A 25,315-nucleotide genomic window follows, 5' to 3' on the forward strand; every position below is an offset into this window, starting at 1 on the left:
CTATGGTGGACATAGATGGTTTCTCAGAAGGTGATATTGACCTGAAAGATGCATGGTTAGAAGCAGCAAGCCAGGGTGCAGAAAGACCTCAGGCTCTGAGTAATGCATCAGTCAGCACTCACTTAGCAAGAGCGTCAATATTACACCTGCATACTGTTCCATTATATGGATGCCGTAAGTGGTTGTAAAATATTTACAGTGCTCTCATTTTTAGAATGTACATGTATTTTGCATGTATAAAATGTATTTACATGTATTTTACATGTATAAAAGTGTCTGTGCTTTGTAAGAGACACTTACCTTCCCATGCAAACATCCACATGACATTTAAGAATGGTTTATTTTCTCTTACAGAAAGACACTTGTAATACAACATTAAGTGATAAAAACCATTAAGAACCATGTACGGGGCTGACACCATGGCATAGTAGGCGAAGCTTCTGCTTGTGACTCTGGCATCTCAGATGGGCACCGGTTTGAGTCCCAGCTGCTCTACTTCTGATACAGCTTCGTGCTAATGGCCTGGGAAAACAGTGGAAGATGGCTGAAGTGGCTCATGCACCGGTATGGGAGCCAAAAGGAAGCTCCTGGCTCCCGATAAGCCCAGCTATGGCTGGTGCAGCCATCTGGGGAGTGAACCAGTGGATGGAACCCCCCCACACACACCTCTCTCTCTGCCTTTCCCTCTCTGTGTAACCATCTCTCAAATATATAAATAAATCTTGATTGTGCATTTGTAAAAATAGGTGTGTAAAATGTACACTTACAGTAAAAAGATAACTTATGAAATGGATAAAGAAGGAAACATTAAACTAAAACTGTAGAACTACTTCTGACTTTTCTTAATGGAAATAGAAAAGTTGTAATAAAAGTAGCTTGCTAGAGGAAAAAATCAAATTATAGAACACAAGTTAGTATTTTTTCAAAAGAACTATTGGTATATTTACTCGTTTCTTTCTAGGAAATAGGTATACATATCTGCACACAGGTTGTGAGACTGAATGATCGCCCACTTTCTTCTCTGATCATCTACTTTCTGTAAGTCAAAGATATATCCATTTTATGATAAAAAGTTTAAGTGAACATTTTCCTCATTGTAAAAATACATGTTTGCAGCCGGCGCCGCGGCTCACTAGGCTAATCCTCCGCCTTGCGGCACTGGCACACTGGGTTGTAGTCCCGCTCGGGGCGCCGGATTCCGTCCCAGTTGCCTCTCTTCCTGGCCAGCTCTCTGTTGTGGCCAGGGAGTGCAGTGGAGGATGGCCCAAGTACTTGGACCCTGCACCCCATGGGAGACAAGGATAAGTACCTGGCTCCTGCCATTGGATCAGCGCGGTGCGCTGGCTGCAGAGGCCATTGGAGGGTGAACCAACGGCACAAAGGAAGACCTTTCTGTCTCTCTCTCTCACCGTCCACTCTGCCTGTCAAAAAAAAAAAATTCATGTTTGCAAAAAATAATTTAAAATTCTTGAAGTATTCAAAGCAATTAAAATGATTTCTGCTATTGAGTGACCAAAATCCACATTAAAACTCATGTAACACATACACAGCAATTCACATATAAAATGGTATGTAGTTACAAAAACTTTACAACACGTTATACAGTAGGTCTTATATCAGGGACTCAGCATGGATGTGTGTTTGTGATGTACAGCCGAGGTCCCAAATCTCTTTCTGTAAAGGGTCAGAAAGTAAATATTTTATGTGTGGTGCTCGATGTGTGCTTTCCACACGAAAGCAGCCACAGCCCGCTGCACCACAATGAACACTTACAGACGCAGAGATTTGAATACATTGCTTTCATGTCCTTAATATTAAAAATTTCAACCACTAAAAATGTAAAAATTCATTCTGAGCACACTAGCAAAATCCGGTGGGAGGCAAGCGGAATTTAGCCCAGGTTCATGGCTTAGGGGCTGATCTGTTTACCTTTCCCCTTGCCTTTTAGAGATGCTATGACTTCTGCATAATATTCAGCCTCTGTCAGTCCCGGGCAGCAGCACCATGCCCCTTCCCCAGCAGACCAGAAAACAAACTGCCTACTCTGTTAGCACCGTGCCCACTGCAGTCTCCACAGGCATTAATGGGAAATGTCCTTCTCAGTATCAAACCAGATTTCGATTTCATCCTGAAGAAATATTGCCCTGGCAGAAAACAGAGTCACTAAATTTTTCAAGCTGTACCCAAGGGGCAGCTTTTAAAGTAACATGACTATCAATGGGAACTGCCCAGAACGATCAGCGTGCTCCTGAGTGGAAAACTGTTGGCTGCAGGTTGACCAAAACAACTCAACGGTATAGAAAAGACTCAAGCTACATGGAGGTCTCCCACCAAACCAGAAAGAAATGGCATGTGGTAGTGACATCTAATAGCACTCAGAAGGATTCCCTGACAGCTTCCAGACTGCTTTAGAAAGCTGTTTCACACACATCTGTAGGCAACATCCAAAAAGAACTTCAGTAATCTCCACATAAACATGTGCTACCCAGATTTCCAAAAATGCACATTCTGATTTACAAGATAAAATATGGTAGAGGGATGGCTACAGATCTTAAGGGAAAATATCTTACAGCCAGTGAGGATAGTTGTAACTCAGGACATTTAATTAAATCCAAGGTCCCTTACACATCATGCACATCTCAAAGTTCAGTACCGCTTTTGTTCTGAAGTAATTTTGTCCAAAGAATTCAGTCATTTCCAAGATGGCGGTCGTTTACCTTTTCCCCTTCAATACCATGAGCATCTGTAGGTATACAGGATCCCCAAGAAGTAAAGAATTTTAATATACAACACCACCTTTACTTTCAGGAGAGACTGAGAAATTTAATCGTTAAGAAGTTGAGTGATTTTACTACGTACATTCAGTGTACTATGGTAACTGATATTAACATGTTTGCAATTTTAGTCATTCATAACTGATTTGTACACTCATGGCCAACTATTTTGTAATTTTACCAAGACACAAATTTGTATCCAGTGGGACAGATACTATTTCTTTCATAGGGATTGTCACCCTCATTGTCACATTCAAGTATTGTTCTCATCTGGGTCATACATACATCAAGAATTTAAAAATAGTTACTAATAATAATTTAAAATTTTATTTTCTTGTGAAAAATGAACTTCAGTAAGTTATAGAACTGAAATAAAAGTTTAAAAGGTGATTAACTTGTAAAATACCATGGGAGAACTTTCGGCATGCAGAAATTTTTAGAAAGAATGAGAGAAACTCTACAATCATTTCTGCCTTAGAGTCCTTCAAAAATCTGGTGGAAATTTAAAGTAAAACGTTATTCTGATGCAAATTGTTTTGAAATGCATGCTTTTCCATAATCCACATTTACTATGAACTTTTTGAAGTACTCTCAGATTTGTGGAGTATCAGTGCAGATTGCCAAGGATTCGCTGTTTAACAGAAAATGCTATGATGGATAGAACTGAGATTCACAGTCCTACATATGTGGATGGTGACAATAAGGATGACAACGATGATGATACTATGAATACTTCAACAGTACTAGACACTAGCAGGCTATTCAGAGCCCCACTGGCATGCACATCTTCCTAGAAAAGGGTCAGAAGCAACATTTCAATTCTTCAGTCTCTGGTATCAACTCCACCCTTGCCGAGTTGTGTTGTGTTGTGTTGTATTTCCTTTCCTTTCCTTTGATAAGTAAAACAGTCCAATGCTTGTGTACTTTAAGAATATTCAAACATATATATATATGTGTGTGTGTGTGTATAATGCATACAATATAATGATTGAAAGGGTGTATGTTAATGCAATTCTACTTTAACATTCAAAACTCAATAAATTTAACTCACCATATTAACAGACTAAAGAAAAACTACATGATTGAACCAATCGATAGGAAAAAGCTGACAAAATTTAATGCCAATTTTTGAAAAACATTTCCATAAAAATAGACATGAAAGGGAACTTGCTGAACTTGTCTAAAAAACACCTAAAATAACCTACAGATAATGCTCCACTTAATGACAAAAGACTTTAAACATTTCACTTTGGATCAAGAAGAAAGCTTTGATTGTCCAGTCTCACTACTCTTTCTCAACAAAGTGCTGGAAGCTCTAGCCATTGCACTAAGAAAAAAAATGAAATAAAATGGACACATGTCAGAAAGAAAGAGTAAAAATGTCTCAAAATGCAGATGACTATATAGATTTTAAAATTCCAAATAATCCACAAAAAGAAGTGAGTTCAGTAAAGTTGCAGGATACAAGATAAATGTTCAACATTATTTCTACATTTTAGAAATAGACATGTGGATTGGGAGCCTATGCTGGGTTATAGCAGATTAAGCTTGCTCCTGCAGACACAGCACCAGTTCATGTCTCAGCTGTTCCTCTTCTAATCCAGCTCCCTGCTAATGTGCTGGGGAAAGCAGCAGCAAATGGCCCAAATGCTTGGGCCCCTGCACACACATTGGAAACCCAGAAGAAGCTTCTGGATCCTGGCTCCACCTCTTGTCTCTTCCTCTGTCTAACTCTCTCTTTAAAATGAATAAAATAATCTTTAAAAAAACAGACACATGGACAACAAAATTTAAAATGAAATACCAATTATATGAAATATTTGAGTATAAATCTAACAAAACTTATATAAGACTTGTATTCTGAAAACCCCGAAATGGATAAAAAAAATAGAGTACAATACAGACTCATTGTATTCACAGATCTGAAGATTCAGCAGAGTAGCAATGTCCACTATCTCCAAACACATTCACAACCTCGAAATGATTCTCATCATAATCTTCACAAAGATCATTCTAAAATGTATAATGAAAGGCAAAGGAATGGAAATAAAGTTATTGAAAAATGGCAAACAGTGGGAAGAATTAGTCTATTCAATCCCAAAACTTATTATGTAGCTGTAGGAATTAAGACTATGTGGTGCAACAGAGGGTCACACAAATTAATGTGATAGAACATGCAGAAAGAGTCACACACAAATATGCCCAACTGCTTATAAAGGTGAGAATTCAATTAAATGACAGAAAGATCATGCTTTCAACAAATGGTTTGAGGTGATTAGGCATTCATAGACAAGAAATGGATAGCAACCTAAGTGTCATCTTGTATAAAAAGATTACTATCACTTGTATAGGTCTATGATGGCAAAACTACTTTGGGGAACTATTTCATAGTTTGTTTTTTTTTTTTTTATGAAACATGCAATGTGGGATGGGCATTGTGGCACAGTGGGTTAAGCTGCCATTGGGACTATCAATCCCACACCAGCGTGTCTGGTTTGAGTACCGACTAGGCTGCACTTAAATTTAGCTTCTTGATGATATGCCTGGGAGACAGTGCATGATGGCCCAAGTACATGGGTTTCTGCTACCCATGTAGAAGACCGGGATGGTGTTCCTGACTTCAGCCTGGCCTAGCTCAATCTGTTGCAGGCATTTGGCAAGTGCACCTGCAGATGGAAGATTCTTTTCTCTCTGTCTTACCTCCTCAGACACTTTGTCTTTCTTTTTTTTTTTTTTAACTTTTATTTAATGAATATACGTTTCCAAAGTACGAATAATGGATTACTATGGCTTCCCCCCCATACCGTCCCTCCCACCCACAACCCTCCCCTTTCCCACTCCCTCTCCCCTTCCATTCACATCAAGATTCATTTTCGATTATCTTAATATACAGAAGATCAGCTTAGTATACATTAAGTAAGGATTTCAACAGTTTGCTCCCACACAGAAACATAAAGTGAAAAATAATAGATGATTTTTTTTAATGATGATGAAATCAGATCAGACCTATTGTCATGTTTAATCCCAGTGAGAGTCAAGTTGGGAGTTGATAGTTTCTTTTCTTTTTCTTTTTTTTTTTTTTTTTTTTTTTTTTTTTTTTTTTTTTTTACAGAGGATCAGTTTAGTATGCATTAAGTAAAGATTTCAACAGTTTGCACCCCCATAGAAACACAAAGTGAAATATATTATTTGAGTACTCGTTATAGCATTAAATCTCAATGCACAGCACATTAAGGACAGAGATCCTACATGAGGAGTAAGTGCACAGTGACTCCTGTTGTTGACTTTACCAATTGACTTTCAAATAATACTAAAAAAAAAAAAAAGGCAACCAGCCATTAGGCATGCACTCAGTGTTAGCAATCTTAGTTGAATATGTAAGAAAAGTTATGTCCATACAAAAATGTGTACAACCATTTATAGGCAATTTATTGGTAATAACCAAAAACTCAAAATAACCTGAATGTTCTTCCAGAGCAAATCAGCAAACTGAAATAGCCATACCATTCAACAATGGAAAGGAACCAATAATGACATATGCAACAATCTTGATGAATCTCCACAATTATGCTGAGCACAAAAACCAGTCCAAAATGATCACCTGCTATAACTCTGTTTTTAAGACATTGTTGAAACAGTGCAAATCCAGAACTGGAAACCTGTGCTAGAGGTTAGTGATGGAGACATGGATGGGAGGAAAGTGTGGGTGACCAAAACAGGCAAACAGCAGGGATCTCTTAAACCCTGGAGTGTTTTGACTGTCCGATGTGTCCATGTCCTGGCATGATCTGCTCTCACACATTTTGCAAGCTGTTACACAGAATACAGGGCATACAACACCTGGCTGTGCTCAATCTTGCAACTGTACATTAACATATAATTATCTTAAAATCAAAAGTTTAATCTTTAATGAATAAATGTGCCTTTACATTCGGATCTGGCTGAAGAGCCCATGAGAGTATTTTAGGCATGGAAAGCCAAGACACTCTGGCAAAAAATGAAAAAACAAACAAACAAACAAAAAAAAAACCCACCTAAATGAAAGATCTCTGCGAGTGGGATCCCAGTAGAAAGAACAGGTCATCAAAGAAGGAGGTGCCTTTCTCTGAAGGGAGGAGAGAACTTCCACTTTAACTATGACCTTGTCTAAATAAGATCGGGGTCAGCGAACTCAAAAGGCTTCCTTAGCCTTGGCAACTCTTGACTAGAGCCCAGGGAGATTACTGATGCCATAAACAAGAGTGTCAAATTGTTAAGTCAACAACAGGAGTCACTGTGCACTTACTCCTCATGTAGGATCTCTGTCCTTAATGAGTTGGTCAATGTGAATTAATGCTATAACTAGTACTCAAACAGTATTTTATACTTTATGTTCTGTGTGGGTGCAAACTGATGAAATCTTTACTTAATATATACTAAATTGATCTTCTGTATATAAAGATAATTGAAAATGAATCTTGATGTGAATGGAATGGGAGATGGAGCGGGAGATGGGAGGGTTGTGGGTGGGAGGGAAGTTATGGGGGGCAAAAGCCATTGTAATCCATAAGCTGTACTTTGGAAACTCATATTTACTAAATAAAAGTTTAAAAAAAAATAAATGTGCCCTTAAAAGTGTGCCCACCACTTAACATTTATACAACATTTTTATAAACACCTTTTCTAGATATCTCTATGGCTGCCCAAATTCAATGTAAACAACCCATTACACAGATTTAGAAAATACAACTCAGGGGCTGGCACTGTGGAGCATGGGTTAAGTTGACACAGTAGCCTGCAGTGCCGGCGTCCCATGTGGGCGCTGATTCGAGACTTGGCTGCTCCACTTCTGATCCAGCTCTCTGCTGAGGCCTGGGAAAGCAGAAGATGGCCCACATCCTTGGCCCCCTGAATTCCTGAAGGAGACCTGGAGCAGGATCCTGGCTCCTGGCTTCGGATTGTCGCAGCTCTGCCCATTGAGGCCATTGGGGAGTGAACCTCTGGATGGAAGACCTCTCTCTCTCTTTCTCTCTCTCCCTCTCCCTCTCTCCCTCTCTCTCTGTGTAACTTTGGCTTTCAAATAAATAAATCTTAATAAAAAAAAGAAAGTGCAACTCAGGAGATCAGCAGAAGGCAAACCTCATTCTTTAAACCAGGACTCCTAACATCCTACTGTATACATCATTTTCCTCCAACAAATTTGCCCACAAGATATAGTTCCTTCCACACAGAGATCTCTTAAGAAACTTGCAAAATACACCAACCGCTTAACCTTAGCTTTCTATTATTCTTGCTCCTATGTTTTGGAGGAAAAAAGGAATACTTAAATGAAATTTTACAGGAAAAACTATTGCCAAATTAAAAAAATTTTCATAGAAGAAGAATCAGAGGAATTTTAGTAACTAGCTTTTTCTCACTAAATGAATTCTTTTGATTTTTTTCTTTTATATACCTATTTCCTATCAATTATGTATTTGCATTCAAAATTTTCTTCAGTTTATTTTTAATTTTTTCTTTAAAGATTTATGGAGAGAGAAATGTATGTACAACAATCTGCATTATATAAATGAGAAAAAATTTACATACATATTCATGAAAGTACATACAAAATCAGAACAAAGAGAGTAGAAGAATCTATATTCATTGTTACAATTGCTGACTGAGGAAAATGTTATGGGCTGCATTATATTTTTCTATTCTTTCCATTGACTTCTCCCAACCAACAAACATGTATTAGTGTTATCCAGTGGGAGGAAAGTTGCTTTAAAATAATACTAAGGTACAGAATACACAAAAAACCCACACAAGAAAAGACAACTTGAGTTCTATTCTCTATTAATCAAGTGCCCATTGATATTTCATGATGAGGAGTTGTAACCATAAATTTTAGTCTTGAGAGAAAACTAAAATAAAATCCTTCTTGAACTTTACACATGGCTGAACAGAGAACTAAAAGGCTGTGAACTGATGAATTTGGGGCGGGGGGGTTAGACAGTAATCAAAACTCTCCTGATCCCCCTACTTAAACTTTTCCAACAAAGCCCTCAACTTTTCCAAGGAAGACATTCCTTTTTGACAAGCAAATCCGTTTCAACAATATCATTAGCACAACAATGCATTTGATGAGCAATTTTCAGCTGATGAATGTTCTAGGTTTTTACATTGATATTGCTTTCATTTTCTCCTTAAAACTGCTAAACAGGAGAGTGGCAAAGTGTACCAATCAAGCCAGCTACTGATAATCAGGATATATTCTGACGTGATTGAAGAATCCTGGAACTGTAGACCAGCAATTTGTTTCCTATAGGAAGTCTCCCGAAAGAATTACACATCCCTAGTTTTTGAAACCTACTTTCATTTTTTATTGCAGTGTACTGAAGATTTTCTGGTCCTTCAATTCCAGCCTTCCTCATTTTCATCAGTAAATACGAATATTGTTCAGCTTCAAACTCAAAAATTACAAAAAAATGATGTACTTGATTTCTCTCTCCAATGGGACAGTCATGGTCAGAAGCATATCACTGTACAACTGCAATGTCAACCAAATGAAACCTTCTTAAATGGAAAATAGAAGACTCGTGGCTTTAACACTTCAGGGAAATCTCAAGGAAGGGACACACATGGAGTTCTCCCTGAGTCATTGTTCTGATGCACTGTCATGTCTTCATGATTAATATTTATTATTGTAGTCATCTTATTCACTTGGATGTAATTCTTCATTATTTGTATCCACCCAAATAAATGATAGGTTCTAAGGCCAAGTGACAGGACCTGGCAAAAGATACACAGGAAATAGAATTGGAGCAAAGAAGTGTTTTTGGACATCCTGAAACTGTCATAGAGAAAGTCTCCTAGGTGAACAGCTATTTAAATGTTGTTCAATTGAGAAGCATGGAAAAGATAAAAAGAACCACACTCTTAAAATCATGATATTCTTAAGCAAATCCTGGATCCTTTCAGACCTGAAGCTAGTTCTATGCTGCCATGATGTTTCTTCAGGCTTGAAGCTTCTTGTCTATACTCTAATGTCATCTCCTGCCTCTGCCTCTCAGTCTCTATCCTGGGTCAGTACATTTTGCCAACCAAGTGGTTTTGCAAATAAAGTTTTATTGTAACACAGCCATGCTCATTTGTTGACATGCTGCCAGTGGTCATGTTCCTGCTACAACAGCAGAATGGGGTAGCACAATCTGCCCTACAAAGCCATGGATATCTACGGAATCCATTCACATCTTTTCCAAGCTCTACTCAGACTTGTTTCTTGAACATTTGGGTGGAGGCGTTCAATGAATCATTTCCCTTCAAAGATTTTTCCCTGACTTTCTGAAAGGCTTGTTTCTTCTACTTCAGTTTTAGCCTTAACATCCTCATCTTTCACAAATTAGGTCTTCCTGTCAGATGTCTCAAAGTACTAGGCACAATTTACATTTTGGGTTACAGTAGCTCAGTAAGTTTATACTGAATGGAGAGAAGAGAGAAAGGAAACAAAAGGGATACAATGACTTCAAGGTAAATGGTAACAGCTTTGTCTCTATCTACCTATGTGTATATTATCCCTAAACCATGTAGCCCACGATTTTGGAGCCCCTCATTCCTTTTCTGGCTTGATTTTGGAGCCCCTCATTCCTTTTCTGGCTTTACCACTTGTCCTATTATAAACAAGTTTATGAGGTCTTTTCTGCTTCAGGATTCACATCTGTGAAAACAAATTTAAAACAGAAGATAAAAATCCCTATGATTCTTAATATGTAGTGATTCCATAAAAACTCATTTTTATAATCTTAATTTTTACGCTCAGTTTGGCAGATGATTCTTGTTCCCAGCTGTCCTGTTTGTCTGGTAAGAGTCCTGATTTACTTGGCTGGCAGCTACCATGCAACTCCCGTGGGTTAGTCTTATCCCTGGCTCTGGATGTGGGCACATGAACGACACAAGATTAATCAGAAGATTCCATCTCTTGAACATATTAATTGCAGATTTTATGGCTGTGATACCCTAGACAGACCAATGAGGTCTGAGAACTTTAGAAGAAGCAGTCACCAGAGAGATCACTTCCTACCAGTTTTATGAGCTCCAGGACATAGAAATCTGTAACTGCCAGGGAGCCACCACATGGAGAGAGCTGGCCTATACAGGGGCCCAACAGATAAAAAAGATAGGCAGAACCAAAAAGATAGCAAGAGAAATTCACTTTCTCAAAATCCTTAGTTCCTCTGGAGCCGGCCATACCTGATCGTAGCCCACGCTGAACTGTCACAACACGTGAATTAATAAATCGTGTTTGTCACTATGCATTTAGCTTCTTTGACTTTCAACCAAGAATCTTGGGCAACACTCTCAGATTATCTGTTTTCCTGCTTGAATTTCTTTTTGCAAGAATGCTTTATCTGCTTGGTATTGAACTTTCTACTCCCTGCTGGCCCAGTCTCCTTCCACACTTCCACACTCTTGAATCTTTCTCAATATCTGACATCTGGTCATTTGCTGCCATTAATAGAAGACACAAAAGCAGGTGTGAAAATGGATATTTCCTTGTTCTGCTGGCCCGGGTACCTATCAACAGTAATTATTTTGTATAAATCATTAAAAATAATTGAATTGCCAGGACAAAATTTATCACTGTGCCACCAATCTCACAAAAATGACACGACTCTGGCCCCGTTAGCTTTAAGCTGAGATAAAAAGTAGCCCAGGGTATTCACCTTACTGACTTAAAGAGACCCAGCAGGGAGAAATCAAATCACACTGTGATTATTGAGTATTCCAGGCATTGTAAACCATAGGCTTGCTGGGCTGTGAATGTTCTATGTTGGAAACTTACCAACACTTAACCAGTACAAGTGGAGATTGACACACAATTAAACTGAGACTTTCTGGCCATGACAGGGAAGCACAAAAATCCCATGAGACCTTTCTTTGTGTAGTTAACATTTAATACATTTTTCATATTCTTCATCTCATCATTTCATTATGCTTTTCTGAAGATTAAACCCATTACACGGATAATGACAACTGAGACACACAAAGGCAAGTGGCTTATATGAGACCACATAGATACTTATCAGCAGAGACTACAACCATGCAAACTTAGGGACACCAGCTAAAGCTTAAAAGTTGAATTAAAAATGATTGAAAACCCTGATAAAATCCATAGTTACTTTTCCCAAACACAGGTACAAAGATGTAAAATTCTAATGCAGAATCAGAAGAAATGGAACCCTAAAGCCTATTAATTAAAGTCATTACTATCAACGATGAAGAAATCACGTTTTGATTCCCAGTGTTGAAGTCTTACAACAATGGGTACTATTAACCCATTTTTATCACTTTGAGATAAAAAGCAGTACATTAACATGTACTCAAGTTCGAAGTTCATGCTCCTCTATAGAAGATACAACATGCCATTCCTCCTCCTGTTACAATGAAAACTGCAGTTGTACATTAGCTCCGTTATGCCATGATTGTTTCAGGCCTCTCGGAGATTTTAGGTTTCCACAGCCTAGATGTTAAAAAAGGATTAAACAGTACTCTGTGCTTTGCGTGTCTGTGTGGGTGCAGTCTGTTGAAATTTTTACTTAGTATATACTAAGTTGATCTTCTGTATATAAAGATAATTGAAATGAATCATGATGAAGGATGGGATGGGAGAGGGAGTGGGAGACGGGATGGTTGCCGGTGGAGGGAGGTTATGGAGGAAAAGCTCCTGTGATTCAAAAGTTGTACTTTGGAAATTTACATTTATTAAATAAAAGTTGAAAAAACAGAAAAAAAGGAAGAATTAAAGGGAGGCAGAAAGAATGAGAGGGAAGGGAGTAAGAGGAGGAGGGAAGTGTCTGGTGGTTGTCCACATCATTACTATTTGTGTTTCTTACAACACCATCAAATGTTTTAAATTCTGTTTTAACTTTTTTTCAAGACTTATTTTTTTGAAATAGAGAGAGTGATCAATCTTTCATCTCTGGTTCCCTCCTTAGATGGCCACCATGGCCACGGCTGGGCCAGGCTGAAACCAAGAGCCAGGAACTCCATCCAGGTATCCCATGTGGGTAATAGCGGTGAAAGCACTTGGGCCAACCTCTATGCTGTTTCAGGTACATTAGCAGGGAGCCGGATCTGAACCACAGCATCTGGGACTTGAACCAGCATTCCAATACCGGATGCTGGTGTCCCAGATGGCAGCAGCACAACCCTGACCCTTGTTTTACTTTAATGGTCATCCTTTACCTTATTTCTGGAATTCCACTGAGGATTTATCATGTATCTTACAAAATAATCCTATTAGCCAGTGTTGTGCATTTTCCTTTTAATAGTTTTTGCATATGCTTTCTGCTTTCAGGGAAAAACATCCATATACTGTGGCCTGCACATGATGTCACCATCTCTCAGAGGCACCACCATATGGAAATGGGCACTTCTGTCCACGTGGTCTCTGCCAACCTCAAGAAGGTAGATTTTCTCAGATATCCAAGTACTCTCCCAACACGATACAGAGGTCTTCGAATAGCAGTTTTTTTTAACCTACTGCACTCTCCCAAGTACTAAAATTAAGTCTATGCTGGGCATGACCACTGGGTTGTTCCACTTCATCTATCAATAAGAATTTCTATCTGAGAAGTCTGGTGGGATCTTTAGTGATTACTCCTAACAGTCTTTCCAGTTCAACATTGCCACTCTGGGGTGTGTATTTCCCGCTGCCTGAAGCAGAGTTTGTTCTCCCTTGGTTTGGGCAGTTCAATATGATGGCAATAATTGTGTGCACTGGTTCTGAGCCTGGGTTTCAGGAAGCCCTCAACATGACTGCGCTTGCTGCAACCCTGAGAATCTTACATGAACTCAAGAATCTTATCTGCAAACAAAAAAGCTGTTTGCACCTTAATGTTTATTGCAGCTCAATTCACAATAGCTAAGATATGGAATCAACCCAAATGCCCATCAACAGTAGAATGGATAAAGAAATTATGAGACATGTACTCTATAGAATACTATACAGCACTAAAAAACAATGAAACCCGGTCATCTGCAACAAAATGGAGGAATCTGGAAAACATCATGCTGAGTGAATTAAGCCAGTCCCAAAGGGACAAATATATGTTCTCCCTGATCGGTGACAACTAACCAAGCACAAAAAAGGAAACCTGTTGAAGTGAAAGGGACACTATGAGAAACAGTGACTTGATCAGCTCTTGTCCTGACTGTTGATGTACAATGTAATACTTTATCCCTTTTAGTATTTTTTTTGTTCTAGTAATACTATTGGTTGAACTCCATAATTAACACACATTTATTCTTAGATGTTGAAATTTAACTGAAAAGTGATCCCTGTTAAATATAAGAGTGGGAATAAGAGAGGGAGGAGATGTACAATTCGGGACATGCGCAATCTGACTTGCCCCAAATGGTGGAGTTAGAAATGTGCCAGGAGATTCCAATACAATCCCATCAAGATTGCATGCACCAATGCCATCTCACTAGTCCAAGTGATCAATTTCAGTTCAGAATTGATCACACTGATAGGTCTAAGAGTCAAAGGGATCACACAAACAAGACTAGTGTCTGCGAATACTAACTGATAGAATCAAAAAGGGAGAGAACGATCCAACATGGGAAGTGGGATACACAGCAGACTCATAGAATGGCACATGTCCTAAACAGCACTCTGGCCTCAGAATCAGCCCTTAAGGCATTCAGATCTGGCTGAAGTGCCCATGAGAGTATTTTAGGCATGGAAAGCCAAGACACTCTGGCAAAAAAAAAAAAAAAAAAAAAAAAAACAAAACACAACACAACAACAACAAAACAAACCAAACCTAAATGAAAGATCTCTGTGAGTGAGATCCCAGTAGAAACAACGGGCCATCAAAGAAGGAGGTGCCTTTCTCTGAAGGGAGGAGAGAACTTCCACTTTGACTATGACCTTGTCTAAATAAGATCAAAGTCAGTGAACTCAAGAGGCTTCCATAGCCTTGGCAACTCATGACTAGAGCCTAGGGAGATTTCTGATGCCATAAACAAGAGTGTCTAATTGTTAAGTCTACAACATGAGTCACTGTGTACTTATTCCTCATGTAGGATCTCTGTCCTTAATGTGTTGTCCAATGTGAATTAATGCTATAATTAGTACTCAAACAGTATTTTACACTTTATGTTCTGTGTGGGTGCAAACTGATGAAATCTTTACTTAATATATACTAAATCGATCTTCTGTATATAAAAATAATTGAAAATGAATCTTGATGTGAATGGAATGGGAGAGGGAGAGGGAGATGGGAGGGTTGTGGGTGGGAGGGAAGTTATGGGGGGCAAAAGCCATTGTAATCCATAAACTGTACTTTGGAAAATTATATTTATGAAATAAACGTTTAAAAAATACAAAAAAAAACAGTAAGAAAAAAAAAAGAATCAGAAACCTCAAGGAACAAAGTCAAACCTGCTCATTCATCCTCAGCAGTGAGGCAACCTATAGTCACATGGAAACATAGTAAATCTCTTATGGACCAGTCGTCCCCCGTCATTCCTTGCACGGCTGAGCTACACGCCTGTGGTTTTAGGTTCACAGCACTGAGGTGACTTGTTACTTGGCGACAGCTGACTGGCACATGTTCCTTTCTTCAGAATTGTTTTTCCTCTAGGAGGGCTTCATTTGGTGATGCGAATGCTGTGCAGAGGACCTGCCTTATTAGTTTGGCAAGCAAACTTCATGGCTCTGAATCTCATCAAGGTGATACAGGTTATAACAATCCTGTAGTATCTAAGTTATTGGATTTTTTTGTTTTTAATAGGGATTATGTCAAATAACTGATTTACCTATGTAATGCTTTATATTTCCTTAAAAAGTAGATGTTGAATTATTTTGATTAGTCAAATAGTTTAAGATTTTTATATGGAGCCAACTTTTCATTACTTAAAAACATTTCCTTTTATTTTCTATAAGACCCATTGATCCAATTGCTCCACAAATTTTTAAAATATTATCTTAAAATGGTAGAACTCCAGTAATTCCTTTGTAGAGACTGAATCAATAAATGAATAAACAAAAGTAACCACCTCTTCTTTACCAAGTGCCAGGGTTCAGTAGCTAACACTTATTGAGTTTTTACTATGTACTAGACATTCTGCTACATGTTCTAGATGCATTTTCTCAGTCCTCACAACAGTCATCTCAGACAGGTGCAAATACCTCCCATGGTACAATGCTTAAGTCACTTGGTCAAGATTATAAACCAAATGGCATATTATGGATCAAAGTCATGTCTTGCAAAAGATTTATCATTATTTCTGACTCAGGCCTGATATTACTGCCTCTCTTCCTGACTTCCATCATTGGTTTCTCCAGAACTTGATCAGGTTGTTTACTCTGAGATATTAATCACCACTTCATACATATCAAGTGGTCATTTATATATCATATATAAATATATGCACTTATATGGGAAATTTATATATATATTATACATTTTATAAATTTATACATTCTATATTCTAGGAAATCTCCTGGGCATCTCTGAGGTGTGAATAGGATAACAGGTTCCTCCAATGAACATTGATTTTTCAACACTGATGCTGTATTAGTGGAAGGTGTTTCTTGAGTAAATTTATTTACCTGGCAATATTTCTAGATTACCTTTAATGCTTAAATTATCAGTGGTCTCCAAAATCAAGCTTTTACTTTTCTCCCTCAAATTTCCAGGTTTGGGGGGATTGGCTCATTTAGCGAGGCTGGGTTGGGTTCGGCTCTGTGTGGAAGTCTTCTCTGCACATCTTGAGTGCTTAGGGTCCAACATCCACTGACAGGATGTTCTTTCCATGGTTGCATTGAGAATTCAAGAGCAAAAGTCAGTTGTGCAGATATTTTAAACCTGGTTTGCACTGTGAACCCTAACATTTAAAGGGGGCCAAGAAGGTTACTTGGCTAGAGCCAGTGTTAAAGAGCACACAGATGTACTTCCTCGACCACAAAATCATGGCCACAGTGGAAAATAGAATTCTGTAACAGAGAAGAGTCACAAATTTGGAACCATGATGAAATCTACAGGAATCCTAGGATATTTTTGAAGATTTCCACGCCTCTTAGGTATAATTGACCAATTGAACTTGATAGAAATTTCCTGGAGGTTTCTCTGATAACCCTTCTGAATATGCTGAGTTTAATTCTCAAACAGCAAACTCCCCTCTTGCTATGAAATGATCTGCACAAGGAGAGATGTAGTTAGAGACTAGAGGGACAAAAACACTTCTAACTTCTGTCCATGCTATCAATTAACCACCTTCAGGCAATCAGATATAGTATTTGAAAGATTGGTTTCTGGAGTCATAACAGCATTCAAATCCTGGCTCTGCCACTTACAAGTTGTGTTACTTCTTACAAGTTACTTAATCTGTTAACTCATAACTTCTGCAAAATATGGATATTATCCACCTTCCAGGGGTGTCTTTTGTGTCCCAGCTTCTATAAAGATGTCTACCTCTAATTCCTGGAATTTTTGAATATGTTATACTACATGTCATCATGAGCTTCGTAGATATATAATTGTGTTTACCAGGAAATGACCTTTTAATGAGATTAACCTGGATTATCTGAGTGGGTCCAATCATGAGTTATTAAAAGCAGACAACTTTTTGCAAATGCAGGAAGAGTATGGTAGAACATATGAGAGATTCTAAGCAGAAGCACTTGATATTCTATTGCCAGCTCAGACACAGCAACAGCTGGGGAGAGGCTTTCAGAGCTAATGACAGCCCTAGGTGATGGCCAGGAAGGAATTGGGAACAAGGACCTAAAGCTTCCATATCATCCTGAGTGAGCAAAGACTCAGGTTTCACAGCCAGATTGTCCATTCAGGAAAGAAACATTGCAAACACCTTGATTTCAGCCTGGTGAGACCTGTAGGGCTTCAGACCTGCAGAACCGTGAGATAATAAATGGGTGTTGTTTGAAGCCAACCTTTGCAGTAATTTGTTGCGGCAGTGATGAAAAACTAATGCATCATCTCACGGTGTGGTGGTGAGAGGTCAATGACGGATCAGGTGTACAGCTCTAAGTTTCAACCCCTGTTAACTTGTGTATGTAACTTCTGGCAATTCCTACTGTTTTAAAACATTCAAAATGAAATGCAATTTCTCAAACTCTCTTGGCACAAAAAGATCATTAGTTGAATGTTTTGGGTTCTAGCTAATTAGATATGATACCTAACCAGCAGTGCACTTTGTGTGTTTGTGTACCAAAGCCTTCTGCTACCTGACTATCACAGACACCAAGTTGTTACAAATCCAACCACTGTAACTTCTCATTAAGTTTCCCAGGTTACTGCCCATCAGTAAAAGCCTTTGTCCACCTTGAAGTGCAAATTTTAACATTTCTCACCAACCAACTAAGCAAGATGAAAAGATCCTAAAGTATAGTTACAGAATTCTGGAGATTGGACAACTTAATTTCCTGCGTGTTTCTTTTCCTGCAATATTTCTCTTCCTGTCTGACTCCTTTATTTTCTTTAGCTTTCCTTTCCCAAAGACGTTCATGCTGTAGAGCTTATTCAAAGAATGACACCTTAAAGTTGAAACGAGGAGTTAGAAATTCTGGAGCAGGAAAATTTGATTTTGAGAACAATACCACCACACTGAGTCAGCACGGCAACTTTGCGAGCCAAGGATACTTGCAAACTAGGTTATTCCTGCCTTTCTACAAACAGATGCATTTCTTCTACGTGTTGCCATAAGCATCACTTTCCTCTAACAGATGGGTCATTCTGTAGGGGAAATGGCTGTGAACGGCCATGCCCAGGCAAGACTCTATACTGCTGGTGTGCTGCTTCCTCGGAACTAGTATCTTGTGACCCTAATTAAGAAAACCTCACCACAAAGTGCTCACAGCAGAAAACCACTGTGATGGTGGGGAATGGAGCAGCCAGTCCTGCCACACAACATCACTCCAGCCAAAATGTCTGGAGTGTTTAGCAAACAATGAAAATCCCAGAAATTACCTGCTGTTCTGAGACTTCAGCAAGTCATTCTGCCTGTTCTTCAGCAAATCCTAATTGTGTTGGGCTTGCTACAGGACCAGGATGGAGTACTGAGTCATACTAACTAAGCCTAGAGCAGCAATGAAATTATTGTGGGGACGAAGTCCACAAAGGGCTTTTTCAATTACTCTAACCTGAATTGCCACTATCTGGGGTATGGACAAACAATTGCCATGGCAACCATTAACTCCAGCATCTTGTAGTCTTTGTTCATTTTTGTTTCACTTTTGCAAAGCCTTAGCATTTTCATGGTTATTTTTTTTTAACCAGTCCAATTATGCTCATGTGCAGCCATGCTTAACATCACCTATTCACACTGATATATTTTTCAACGGGCTAGTATTTGCCCATGCATAGTGAAGATAATTTCTTTTGTTATCTCTGAATTAAAATCTACCTGCTTATAGCTCTGCTTTTATCACCAAAGTTTCTTTCAGAATGATTGAAGGAGAGGGGCTGTCTTGAGGTATGTACCATCTCCCAGCTCTTTGTAGTTGAGAGCTGGTGAACAGGGCTGTCCTGATCCGGGCAACTTTTAAGGATGAAATTGAAAGAAAAAAAAAAAAAGGTGGGTGCCTAACTTGATTCCAGTGGCCCTTCCTCTAATCAAAGTGCCAGCCTTGTACATCTTTGCTTTCTCTAACCCTGTACCTGTCTCTCTACCATTTTTCACACATAAAAGTGCAACGTGCTGAGATCTGTCTCTTCACAAGCCTTTAATATCAACGTTCCTCTACTTTCATGAAAAATAATTATGCATTCTTCTAATCCTTTACCTTGCCTAAAAGTTACTTTGGGCTTTGGTGCTATGATTAGAGCAAAAAATAAATGTGTCTCCCCTTTCCTGCTGCATGAATTATGGTTCCTCTGAATGCATTTCTCATCCTGATGGACAGAAACAAGGAAGTCAGTTCTATTTGTTACCAAACACTGTGGCATAGACACATATTTTTTAATGCCAAAAATATCAAGCACTATTATGATGTGCTAACTACAATGCTATGTGCTTTATCTAATTGAATTTAGGCCTTGCTACCATATTTCACACTAGAGGGAAAAGGCTATTTAGAAACATTAAATGACCGGCCAAGGTATCAGAGGCTGTTACATGGAAACCTAGGTACTCGTCCCTAGCCACTGGAGCAACACTGTGGTGGTTTTCAACCTGCAGCATGTTTCAGAATGGCCCGGAAACCTGGAAACCTAGAGGGCTGGGACACAGTCTGGGGCAGGGCTTGATAATCTGCATTTCTAGCAGCTTCCCAGGGAATGCGAATGGCACTGTTGAAGGTTCCAAGTGTTCAGGAACTTCACACCATGGTCTATCTGACCACATCTGACCACATGGTCTATCTGACAAACGGATGTGATCCAGTTGCCATGTGACAGAGGTCACAGACTCTTTCTGAGTAGTATCCAAATATGTTATGTAGGCGACGTGGTGGAGTAAGAAGTCCACAGAGCCTCCCAGGAGGAATTCCATACCACAAAAGGAACTAGGCACGCCCAGTGCATCCCAGTATGGACATGGTTTACTGAGGGGCAGCCTTGAGTTCTGCGGAAAGCAGGTGGATGCAAGGGAAATCTGCAAGTGGACCCTAAGAACCTCTTCTTTGTTGTCTTCCTAAATTGGACTGGGCACAAGGGAGGGGTCTCTCCCGACTCCACCCACCTCACCCCTAGAGAGAGTTATGCTGGTCTAGCAGAGCTCCTGTGCATTTACTGCAGCTGCTAGTGAGAGGCGGGCAACGCCCAGAAGAGGCAGAAATTCTAATAGTAGCCAATACCGTCACACCCAGTGGACACACTGAAGACAGGGTAGATATCAGTGAGTGCTCAGAGGGGGACAGTTTCCCAACAGACCCAGAAATACATGGAGAATATCCAGAATAAAGTTTATAATGAGGGAAGAAATAGGAAAGAAATGAGCATAAATGAGAAAACCCTGAGTCGAATGCAAAAGAATTTTACGTCTGTTCGTTCTCTGTTGAGAAGTGTGCTTTTGTGAAGAGAGAAGCAACACAAATAAAGGTCTGTCTTTATGAATGTTATAAGGCACAAACTAATAAAATGATTACATATTCTATATACACTTATTGTGCAGAGTAGATAATGAAAAACTCTGGCACAGAATGACAAATACTGCATATTCTCACATGTGGAAGATAAAAAGAAAGCATTGATCTCATAGATGAAAAAGTAGAATAGTGGTTACCAGACACTGGGTAGGGTGCTGGGGAGGTAGAAGTAAAGAGGGTGGTTAATGGATATTGGGGTGCAATTTGAAAGAAGAAATTTCTAATGGTTTATAACACAATAGAATAATGAATGGACAACAATCAATTGTATTTCAAAATAAAGAGGGTTTTGAAAGTTCCCACACAAAGAAAAAAATATTGGAGGCAATGGATATGGTAATTACCCTCATCTTGTCATTACACATTTGTATACATGTGTTGGAATAGCATATTGTATCCCATAAACGTATACATTACATCAATTTTTTTAAATGTAAATAAATTCTGGTTGGAATGCCTTATGAAGGAAGGAGGATACAATTTTAGGCAAGAGATAAATTTACATGAAAATATTTTGTGTCCAAACAGTATGTCTTGATGATGTGTTGGGTTTCTTACTTAACAGCTACATATTCTACAACAATGTATGAAGGATGGGCTATTTGAATAAAAAAAAAACAAACACAAGAAATGAATCGGAACCAATCTTCTGACTTCAGGAAGGCATGACAATAGGTCTGATCTGATTTCATCATCATTAAAAAAAATCATCTATTATTTTTCACTTTATGTTTCTGTGTGGGAGCAAACTGTTGAAATCCTTACTTAATGTATACTAAGCTGATCTTCTGTATATTAAGATAATCGAAAATGAATCTTGATGTGAATGGAAGGGGAGAGGGAGTGGGAAAGGGGAGGGTTGTGGGTGGGAGGGACGGTATGGGGGGGAAGCCATAGTAATCCATTATTCATACTTTGGAAACGTATATTCATTAAATAAAAGTTAAAAAAAATTTCATAAAGGAAGAGTGGAGTAGGAAGTGGAAATTCTGCATGGAGGATGCATCTTGAGTACAAATGGTTTTCTGTTGAAACCTGGGCATTTGTGGCCTTGTGTTATGAAGATCTGGGTATTTTAACCTGTATTTTATCAGGCTTTTTCTGATACTGTCCCAGCAGAAGAGACAATGTCACCTCATTACTATCAAAATGGAACAGAATTCCTTGTTCCCCCTTAACTTCCACTGCTACTCCAAGAGGTGAGTCCACTTCACCACTAGGCGGAAGAAGGTGGCTCCCACTAATATATTCCTTACTGGAAGAGGTGAGAGTGGTATATGGGGTAAAAGGAGTGGTGGTCTCCTTACCACTGCGCTGTACTAAAAGTCTTGGCTCTGCAAACAGGCTTCCATGATGCCTTCCCAACAGTGAGAAGGAGCAGCTCTTGAAAGCCAAGTGGAGAGGCCCAAGTGTTTTCCACTGACATTGTGGGTGGTGAGGACAAAAGCCCTTCCTCCCCACTTGGCATTCTCTTACACCATCCTGATGTGGGAATTGGGACCTTGTTAAAGCCTAGGAAATTTGGAAATTTGGGCTCCCCATGCAACCCTGCTTCTTTGCCTTAAGGTGGGGACTTAGATTCCTTTACAATCTTTGGTGACCATAGAGCCAATTTTATGTAAAAGATTGTTGTCTTTCTAGGCGTCCCCATCCTGATTCTTTGCCTAAATAAGTGGATTCTGTTTGGGGATTTCTACGCATGTGCCATTGGCAGTTCTGAGTTGCCAGCTGCTTTGGCTCTAAGTTATGAATAGAGGCAAAAAAAAAACCCAAGGAGTTCACTACCTTGTTGTCTACTTCCCCAACCCCTGGCCCAAGGTCCTTTTTTTAAGCTATTCTGCCTTCTTCCTTTCACCTTTCAGTTTCTACTTATATTTATTTTATATATGAAAGTACTTAAAAGTCTGGAAAAATCAAAGAAAGTTTATCATAGTTATTTCATAATGTTTTTCATAAGCTTTTTGAAAATATCTCAGATCATGAATTTCAAAGTGTTTTTCCATGAAAATAAACATCTTTTAATTCTATTCTCCACAAACTCTTTGAAGTACCATTACACAATGTGTAGGGCTTTTAGCTGTGCTTACCAAGACAAACAGGAAAAAGTGTCATCATATATAGTCCATCTTCCTGGAAGCAGAAATCCAAGAAACACTTTTATATAACCAAATGTCATTGTTTTTTAGAGCAGAACAAGGTTGAGGATGAATGTGGGAAAACAATGGAAGATCTCCAGCAGGAGGTTTAAGTAGGAGAGAACATGTATCTGGTTAGGTTCCTTAAACTTTTAATTATTTTCCTAAAGAAAAACAAACATACACTCTGAACATATTTTTAAATCAAAAAAAGCTTAGATCTATGCATTCAAACTACATCTCTGTGCAGGCTGTTCTTTATGTTCTGTGACACTTTTGTTGAAATTCCTTTTGGTAGTTTCTGCATCATTTGAAAGTGTTTTTATATTTTCTTCATTGAAAAGAAATAATATAAGTGATGACTAAAAACCTCACCTCCTAAAACAGGGCGTTAGAAAATAATCTGTAACCTTGCTAAAAAGATCTGTATTTCTCCTGTCCTCATTTGTATTGGTAGAGTGTCCAACATAATTACCTGCAGCCATTTTGTCCCAAGAGAGCTAAAGACAAGATTACTTGAAGCATATCAATTGTTGTTGGATTCTACCCAACCATCTATTTGCTCATTGATTTTTTTTTTCTAAAAGCTTCACTTCTTATGACAATATCTATTTTCACTTTGTCCCTTAAATATCGTTTGTGCTCAAGTAATAATATCAGAAGTCATTTTCAGGGGAGAATTGGAGGTTAGGTCTCATCACACAAATTGGGAAGTGTCAAGCAATGTTCCTCATCCAGGAGAAATAATACCCCTTTAGATGTACTTTTTGACAGCAGTCCTCAAAGTGATAAATCACAAACTGTAACTAATTTATCCCACATATTCTCACGCTGTGTGCACATATACACAGGCTGGCATAAAATGAGTAACAGAGGCCGGCGCCACGGCTCACTAGGCTAATCCTCCGCCTAGCGGCGCCGGCACCCTGGGTTCTAGTCCCGGTTGGGGCGCCGGATTCTGTCCCGGTTGCCCCTCTTCCAGGCCAGCTCTCTGCTGTGGCCAGGGAGTGCAGTGGAAGATGGCCCAAGTGCTTGGGCCCTGCACCCCATGGGAGACCAGGAAAAGCACCTGGCTCCTGGCTCCTGCCATCGGATCAGCGCGGTGCGCCGGTCGCAGCGTGCCAGCCGCGGCGGCCATTGGAGGGTGAACCAACAGCAAAGGAAGACCTTTCTCTCTGTCTCTCTCACTGTCCACTCTGCCTGTCAAAAATAAATAAATAAATAAATAAATAAATAAATAAAATGAGTAACAGACCCATAGAATGGCAAATGTCCTAAACAGCACTCTGGCCTCAGAATCAGCCCTTAAGGCATGCGGATCCAGCTGAAATGCCCATCAGAGTATTTCAGGCATGGAAAGCCAAGACACTCTGGGGGAAAAAAAAAAAAAACCTAAATGAAAGATCTCCACGAGTGAGATCCCAGTGGAAAGAATGGGTCATCAAAGAAGGAGGTACCTTTCTCTGAAGGGAGGAGAGAACTCCCACTTTGACCATGGCCTTGTCTAAATATGATTAGAGTCAGTGAACTCAGGGGGCTTCCATAGCCTTGGCAGCTCATGACAAGAGCCTAGGGTGATTACTGATGCCTTAAACAAGAGTGTCAATTGGTTAAGTCAACAACAGGAGTCACTGTGCACTTACTCCTCATGTAGGATCTTTGTCCTTAGTGTGCTGTACATTGAGATTTAATGCTATAACTAGTACTCAAACAGTATTTTTCACTTTGTGTTTCTGTGTGGGAGCAAACTGTTGAAATCTTTACTTAATGTATGCTAAACTGATCTTCTGTATGTAAAGAGAATTGAAAATGAATCTTGATGTGAATGGAAGGGGAGAGGGAGTGGGAAAGGGGGGGGTTGCGGGTGGGAGGGACGTTATGGGGGGGAAGCCATTGTACTCCATAAGCTGTACTTTGGAAATTTATATTCATTAAAAAAATAATAAAATAAAATTTAAAAAAATGAGTAACAGCGCTTTTTCGGTAGTACTTGGTATTTTCATTGAGAATTCAGGCTCAATAGTATTCATAACTTAAAAATTTTACCATACTAAATAAATTCTTATTATCCTATCTCTGTCTTCTCAATTATGATAACAATTTGGGTTAGAAAAGATTAAATAAGTTATCATTTAAATTTCCGAATGTAATCATTATGACTCAAGAAAATAATGGATTTTTTAAAAAATTAGCTAATACATACCTGCAACTATCATTATTGGCTGAACTGAACTAAAATGTGACATAATTTATATAAAATATCAAAGCAATAGCATTTAGAACCTATTTTTAAACTGAAAAATTCTAGGGAAAGAGTGATTCTCTGAGATGCA

The 25,315-nt window shown here is 38.9% G+C and overlaps 1 long non-coding RNA gene across 2 annotated transcripts in view; it reads right to left on the minus strand.

Annotated features, from left to right (window-relative positions):
• Nucleotides 1-359: 359 nt before the first annotated feature.
• LOC149123309 (uncharacterized) overlaps nucleotides 360-25,315 on the minus strand; it is a 402,860-nt gene continuing 377,904 nt past the window's right edge. For both annotated transcript variants that reach the window (XR_016215733.1, XR_016215732.1), the window contains exon 3: nucleotides 360-522. This is a non-coding gene — a long non-coding RNA (uncharacterized LOC149123309). The remainder of the gene's footprint in view (nucleotides 523-25,315) is intronic.

Source organism: Oryctolagus cuniculus, chromosome 11, assembly GCF_051225735.1.
Source record: "Oryctolagus cuniculus isolate XC-2025 breed Fujian yellow rabbit chromosome 11, ASM5122573v1, whole genome shotgun sequence".
In the NCBI taxonomy this organism is placed as follows: domain Eukaryota; kingdom Metazoa; phylum Chordata; class Mammalia; order Lagomorpha; family Leporidae; genus Oryctolagus; species Oryctolagus cuniculus.